General features: G+C 36.6%; 1 protein-coding gene across 3 annotated transcripts in view; it reads left to right on the forward strand.

The window, feature by feature from the left end:
• Positions 1-6688: 6688 nt before the first annotated feature.
• The window catches only part of LOC135212768 (uncharacterized), a 94334-nt gene continuing 92742 nt past the window's right edge, over positions 6689-8280 (forward strand). Inside the window, exon 1 of one of the 3 annotated variants that reach the window (XM_064246534.1) lies at positions 6689-6984. The gene's annotated coding sequence lies outside the window, so the exon portion shown is untranslated. The remainder of the gene's footprint in view (positions 6985-8280) is intronic. The other 2 variants (XM_064246535.1, XM_064246533.1) reach the window with 2 other exon arrangements.

An 8280-nucleotide genomic window follows, 5' to 3' on the forward strand; every position in this document is an offset into this window, starting at 1 on the left:
ATGTATGAAGCTCCACTAGATTGGCAAAGATGAGTCTTTTTGCCGTCGTCTGCTCATACTTCAGAAATACCTGTAATTTTTTGGACTTAATTTGGTTGCAAAAAAGGGATAATAGACATGAATTAAATAAACATTTTGAAGTAAAGTTAAACTAAATAATGAGTAAAGTAAATAATTAGGGGAATAAAGCTTTGCACCTCATAAACAGTGTAGTCGTCTGCTGCTCATAACTTTGTTTGCGAAGTGAGTGCTTAGGAACCAGGAACAGCAACGTGGTTCAAGTGCAATGTGGGGTGAATTAAGACCAAAATGTGTATAATTACAATCAAATAAGCACTGTGGAGTTTCAGTTGTGATGGCAGTAAGGATAAAACCACAGATTACAAGGTAAAAATGAATTCAGTTCAAACCATGACCCCAGAAATAAAAAGTTTCATACTTTCACTAGGCTAATATACTAGGCAACAAAATGTTGTTTTACTGTCCTGACTACAATTGCAATCTTGAGTAAGATCTATAAACGTTACATAGGATATATACGCTAACATTGTTCAAATGAGTGCTGGGAAAGATGGTGGATTGTCTGTGGTTAGACCGGCTAGCCACACGATTGCCGCCATATTGGATTTCAAAACTGCCTTGAAAACATATTTTACAAAGAGCTCATATGCTTATTTTAGTTCATATGGGGCTTTCAAATATCACATTATGGTGACGAAACTTTAATCTTTTAAATGATATGCTTAAAGTTGTAATTGTATTCTTGTTTCACCAATTAGCTAAATATCGAGTGAACAAGGCCTGGCCAGCGCGATGACGATGGATTGTCCGCGGTTGTTCACCCTATCCTATGTTGTCAATAGGGATACAAAAATCATTAGATCCTGCATTTGGCTTTATTTAAAGCACAAAGCACAGCTAGCCTGAGGCAATCTAAATTCCTAGAAATTATAGCTAGAATACCTAGTAAGTACCAACTTAGGCTACCTACGATAAATTTAGCATTTCGCTAGCCTAGCGCAGGCCTTAGAGGTAGGGCTATCCGAGACTAGGCTTTGCCTAGGTAAATAGCACTGTGGTCACCAATACTTCTAAGAGTACCTAGCCTACCTACCTTAGTACCTACCTATTTCCCAGGGAAAAAATAAAATAAAAATCCTAGTACCTCTACTAGCCTAAGTAGGTAGGGCAGCAGCCATAATATTTCTTACCAAGATCCAGCTCATGTGACACTTCCCTAAGTCCCGTGACTCGGTCACTCCTGCTTTCACCGTTGCAATATGAGATAAGATAAGTACTAATTTTTATTCTTATTTTAAACGGTTTTCGCTAGGTAGCCCAGTACTCACACGATCAAACACAAACACACGTTGGACGCCTGCCATTATTAAGTTTATTCACTTATTTCCCGTACTCACATTTTGTCGCTTGACCTATTGTTCAGAAATACTCACCATTGTGGTCAATTAAGGTTAAATTACCGTCAATTGACAGAGATAAGCATTTAACGTCACATTGCAAGCAAGCACTGGGTTTATCAGCTGCTTTTGACACTGTGAAGTAAAGATATTAGGGCTGCGTTCGGTACGACTACGCGTTTTCAAACTAACAAACACATTGTTAGGAAGTAAGCAAAGACAAAAATTATGGTAATTGAAAAATCATTTATACTATGCATGGTGACATAATAGATTATTTATGTGGTGTCGATTTTCATGCAAAAAATATTGTAAAATCTGGTTCAAACGAAGCAATATCACTGAATTATGGGTTCATGGCTTCGACGAGGCATGTCTATCAGATAGCATATTACTTTTTGCTTTGATTTTATATTCTCATGATCAAAAGTTTTTATCACAGAGAATAAATTACCCATTAGTAAATCTCATCAATTAAAAACAATAAACTTCTGCAACGCTTTGCGGTGGGATAGTGAGTATTGAAGACATAAAAACTGTTTCTGAGTGATACATTCAATTATCTGCTAAGAATGAATTCAAACTAAGCTGAAATTTTAAAAAGTCTTTTGGAGTTATTTAAAATCACATTATTTACGTAATGCATTTACAGTAACCAGCTCTGAAAATTCATTTTAATTAATAAACGTCAATCATCGCTAAAGAGTCCAGGGTTATAACAATGAGTTGGTCGTCATTCGTGTGACTTCAGTAATTAATCAAAACCACATGATTTAGTGTTTAACGTAAGTGCAAATGAATTGTACTGAGTAGTCTATGCTTAAATATGAATATTAATAGGCATTTTTTAAAATTAATATCAGGTGAAATGTAGGTGTAATAACATATCAGAACTAACCTCGATAACTTCATCAGAACAATAAATCTATATGCTAATGCAAATAGTATACATTTTTACACTTTCGTTCTTTTACTCTTGAATATTGACAATGGCGTGGTTATAAGTCCTGTCTGCTCATCTCTTATTTAAAATCCTCCGAAGAATGTCGGAGTGAGACTTCCCGGTACAAACCATAGCGTGCAGTACAAAAATGTAATACTGACAAGACTAGACCATGCCAGTTAATACTTGTTAAAAGGATGGCTCTAAATTTCGTAGAAAGACAATAACAAATAAAAATTATGCAAATTTTGAAGCTTTTGTAATAAAGGAATCGGACGTGTACGTTTTGCTTTGCTGCTCCAAGTGAAACAGTGAAATTATGGGCGAAGTTGTTTTTAACTCTGTCCTGCCACCCATTAATGGGGTTACCTAGTCATTATGGCTAGTAAAAGCTCTGTGATGACCTGTCCTTCTTGGAAGAAAGATGGCAGTGAAAAATGAGAATGGATTGAATGTGAATGCTGTGATTTGTATACCACAAAGAATGTGTGCATCTTCGAGAAGTAAACAAAAAAAAAAGAAAAAAAAAAGTACGAAATTCCTATCTATATGTCCAAACTGCTATGGCTTTGCCTAGAAATGGCGAGATGATTATGAAATTCTTCAAGGTGAATATAAGAAGCTTGAAAAGGAATGTGGGAGTCAAGATGCCAAAATTGCTAAATTGCAGACTCAGCTATCCTTCGCACTTGACGACAGTGTGCGAGATTGGACTACGAAATTCTAAAATCTTGAAAAGAGAGTTGATTTAATCAGGAAAAATATGGCTACTCCCCAACCTGAGAACATTACCTATGCTGACAGAGTTAAAAAATAAAAAAGAAGAAGAAGCATCTGTTGATCTTCAAGTCTACTAAACGATCGTCTGAGAAGATCACTGACAGGAAAGATGATGTTTTGCAGATGAACAGACTCGGGACTTGGCGGCGAATAAGATTAGAAATGATGTTCAGAGAACTGACAATAAGAAGATATGAAAATATGAACCTAAGATCATGATTTGCAACGTAGGTGGTAAAAGACATGGTTCAGAGAATAGTTCTTTACAACCAATCACCTAAATTGATAAAAAGATATCTTCTTTCCCACTGTTATCCCTACGCTAAGGGGTTGGTTGCCTGATGGGCCTTTCCTTACAACATCAGGCATGGTTTATTTGGCAAAGGGTTTTTACGACCGCATGCCCTTGCTGTCTTCAACTACAGTTTGGCGGTGGGCCTCACCTTTGACTACAAAGTACGACTGCAAGTCAGCAGTTTCCACAGTTATTAATTGTGGGCCTAGACTTTTACTTAAAAAGTAAGAATGCAAGGCAGCAGCTGTCCTTTTAGTCTCCTTTTGCGACACGCAGGACTACGATGGTAGTAAACCTATACCCCTACCACAGAATGGTGATAAGAAGATATCAGTTGTGCTAAAAAAAAAAAAATAAAAAAAAAAGTCAGCCTCCAGAGCAACGTTTCATTGGATATTGAAGCATGAGCCTGAGCCTGATGTAAGGAATTAAGGCTGTTTTATGATAATTGCTACTATTGTCAAAGATATGGTAATTCAGAAAAAAATTGTGGGTTCAAGTATATAGCTAATGAGTTAACACGTGGAAATGCACAGCTGGGATGTCATAGGACAAAGGGTTGTACTACTACTTGTGAAATAATGGGCCGTATAAATTGTAGGAAACACAATATCAAACATATGGCCATGCAGTTAAAAAGTTAAGTATATCTTAGTTTAACCAGACCATTGAGCTGATTAACAGCTCTCCTAGAGCTCGCCCGAGGGATTAGATATTTTTTACGTGGCTATAGGAATCCATTTGTTACCTAGCAACGGGACCTATTGTGATATCCGAACCACATTATTTCGAGAAATTATTTTCTAATCAGCGGAAATAAATTCCCCTGAGTCCTCGCTGGCAGAGCGGGGAATCGAGCTTGGACTACCGGTTGGCGAGCACGTAAACCACTCGTCCAACGAGGAGTTATGGTCATGCAGTGAACTCAAAAGAATGCAAATCTTTAGATTGTGAGATGAAGAGGGTTGCTGCTTACACGGAGCATGGCTCTATAATTGCTAAGTTGCTAATAGACATTTAAAATTTGGTTACGTGATTATCCAATCCGTAGGAAATAAAACACTCCAGATTAGAGACTTAATAACTAAAAATTCAATCGATATTCTTGCCGTATTGTAAACAAGACAAATTGCTCTTCTGCAATAAACGATCATGAATAAATGGCTAATTTGATACTGGGGGTCCTGCGGGCGCTATGGAAGTGGTGCGGGACCTGGATAAGCCTTCAACAAGTAACAAGTATACGCTTTTCATGAGTCCCAGTATCCTGAACATGCATTTATAAGGTTGATACTAGATACTGAAATTAAAGATAAAATTTCCAAGATCTAATCATGTTTCTCTTCATTAATCACAGAACCTCAAACCTTCCTTTTGGATCTTCTTGCTACAATTTAGAAGAAGCTTTGACGTCATCTTTATCATTTCTATGGGTGTAAGCAGTTGTACACCGAAGCATACGGTAAGCAAATTGTCGAGTCCACGTGAAAACCTTTATTCGTCATTTGAATCTGAGATTCTTAGGGTCAACGTACTAACGATCGTGTTCACACTTTATATCCCATTTCTTTGTTGATTGTCGCGTCGACTCTCGCTCGATTCTGACAGATTTGTAGTACAAAATTATTGCTAGATGATTCGTTTGCGCCCTAGTTTTGACTAAGACTTACCGCTAACATAATAAAGAGAAATACCTGTAAGTTGAAGCTGTAGTAATTAAGCCAACAGTGGTCATTCGTTTTAAGTTTATGATCTGTCATGACTGAAAGTAGTCAACTAAGTAGATTAAACGAACTGCATTCTGAACATTTCCTTTTGAAATACAGGTCTATATTTTTCACATAAATTTAGAATAATATACAAGAATGACACTCAACCGCTTACTTTTCCTGATTTCTTTCTTGTATACGATTATTTTTAATCTCTAAAATTTAAAGATATTTCTTTCCCGTTCAAAATGTCATAGCGTTCTCTCTCTCTCTCTCTCTCTCTCTCTCTCTCTCTCTCTCTCTGCTCTCTCTCTCTCTCTCTCTCTCTCTCTCTCTCTCTCTCTCTTATTTTGAGCTCCTTTCTGTCATAATCCTGCTCATTACTTAGGTTTTTTTTTTGCATATCTCAGTGCATACGAGAAAGTACATAAATACTGACGAATGAAATTCATTTAACAATTCCTTAGTTTTCCTTACACATTGTTTACGTTACATTTTAACCTTAAACTTTTCACTCCCTAATTTCACTATTTACATTCACTTTGGACATGATCGTTAAAAGTGTTACCACATTATTGACGTCTTATTCCTCGTGTACTGTTTGATCTTCCATATCATAGGATTGGTTAAACAAAAAGGTTTTAAGTTTCTTTTTGAAAGACTTCAAATCCTCAATCTGCCTCAGCCCAAGAGGAAGCTTGTCTAATCTAGGAGCTGCATATTTAAGGTATATTTTACTACCATATTTACTATCAGAAATTCAGATGCACACATCTACAGAAATGCATTTTTAAAAGGTCTAGAAAATCACAGGGTGCAAAGAAAATATAGGAAAATTTTACGATGATTCGATACATTCCACTGTAACCTATAACAAGCTTTAGGAGACATGTGCGAGTAAGGTGACTGGTGACAAAATTCACAGCGAACATGAAAACCCAGATATGCAAAAGACGGAGCTCTTAATTCTCTGTTCGTGTGATTTGTCACAAGTTGTGCTTATAGAAACACTGAGCTTCATGAAATCTGAAAATACTATTCATGCGTATTTATTCGCCAACCTATAACTACACAATAAATAGTTTGCAGTATTTATAATCTGTGATATATAAAATCTGTAGAGATCATATAGATTGTAGAACACCCACTGCTTTTTCCGTTCACTGTTTACGCTATTGTGAATAGTAGTATTGGTAATGATATCAATACATTCTTTCAAGAAATCGACTGCCAATACTGATCTTGTTAAAAAGTAACTGAAATCTTGGCATCCTGATTTGGTTCTGGCCAGTCATTATTTACATTCGCTGTTCTTCAAATTTTGCTTTGTATGTCATCTCCAAAAATTTTTATGATCATCATCTTAAATATTGGGGTTTAGTACCCGAATTATTTTATTCTAGCGTAATTTCATCAGATTTTGACAGATCTTTCAGTGTTTGAGTGGACAATTTCGACAATGACAGAAACTTGCGCGATTTTAAAATTGTCAGTATGTACTTACAAATGGCAAGAGTAATCGCATTGCGATATCATAATAACATTCAGTTGAACATTGAAAACCTTCCATTACCTCAGATTTATAAGCATTATAAATATTTGTATAAATGATATGTGATAAATTTACAAATTAAATCCAATATAAGGTAAAAATAAAGACTAATCTCAGCTAAAGCTGTGCATTACATTTGCCATGATACAAACAAGAAGGAAAACAAAACAACACGACCAAGAATCGAAGTTGAAATGATATAATTGTTAGAATCTTAATGTACGTATTTTGTCATGCAGTGTGATTCTTTGAAAAGAGTTACGAGGAGTCTGCTGTGTTGTTTGATGGTAGGTTCGTTTCCCTTGACAGAAAAAAATTAAAGAACCCGATACCTAGCCTAGTACCTAGGTAGCTATCCAGTCGAAGTCTAGGACTGAATCTTAATGATAGCCTACTAGGGTAAAACACCGCATGGACTGACCAACTCACCGTCGATCACGGCTGGACACCCGGAAAAGTACTTATAACGCGTCCTGACACCGGAGATGGTCATCAGTCACGAGTTGTTGTTGGTGAGAGACGGAGCTAAACACCTCTACTCTCTTTTTGAAGTATTTTTTCCAGTGTTAGAAATTAAGGCCATATTTTAAACTTTAAACAGAGGGTAATGAAAAGGGTGGCCTACGCAGTACAAACTTCACCTAAACGCTTTCGAAATTTTTACTTACAATTAAATAACTTAGAAGTAAATAACTTAGAAGATCGACGCCATCAAATAGGAAGCACTGTGGAGTTTCAGTTGTGATGGCAGTAAGAATAAAATCACTGATTACAAGGTAAAAATGAATTCAGTTTAAACCATGACCCCAGGAATATAAAGTTTCATACTTTTACTAATATAGGCAACAAAATGTTGTTTTATTGTGCTGATTACCTACAACTGCAATCTTGAGCAAGATCAATAAACGTTACATAGGGTAAAAAACCGCATGGTACAGGGGTGGACCATGTACGATCAATGTGTACAACCCCAAGAAAAGTACATTATAACGCGTCCTGACACCAGTGTAGAGGTCTTTAGCTCCGTTTCTCACCAACAACAAGTCGCATCTGATGCCCATCTCCGATGTCAGGACGCGTTATAATGTACTTTTTTTGGGGTTGTACACATTGATCGTACATGGTCCACCCCTGTACCATGCGGTTTTTTACCCTATATACGCTAATATTGTTCAAATGACCGCTGGGAAAGCAATGACGTTGGATCAATGCCGGTTACAAACGGCACCTCAGTCGGTCGACACCATATTCGATTTAAAAAACTGCTTTGAAAACATAAATTTATGAAGACCTCACATGCTTATTTTAGTTCATATGGAGCTTTCATATAGCACATTATGTTGACTAAACTTCAGTCTTTTGAATGGTATGCTTAAAGTTGTAATTGTATTCTTGTTTCACCAATTAAATATCGAGAGAATAAGGCTGATCCACCCGATGACGATGGATCCAAGGCGGTGTTTCCCCCTATTCCGTTTCATTTGTAATTGTCCTACCACAACCAAAACAATCAGTGTATAATAAGGTAAAACGGGACTGGTAGTACCTTGTAGCTAATTGTGCTTTGTCACTAACTGTCATCA

The sequence above is a fragment of the Macrobrachium nipponense genome, chromosome 41 (genome assembly GCF_015104395.2).
Source record: "Macrobrachium nipponense isolate FS-2020 chromosome 41, ASM1510439v2, whole genome shotgun sequence".
Taxonomy (NCBI): Eukaryota; Metazoa; Arthropoda; class Malacostraca; order Decapoda; family Palaemonidae; genus Macrobrachium; species Macrobrachium nipponense.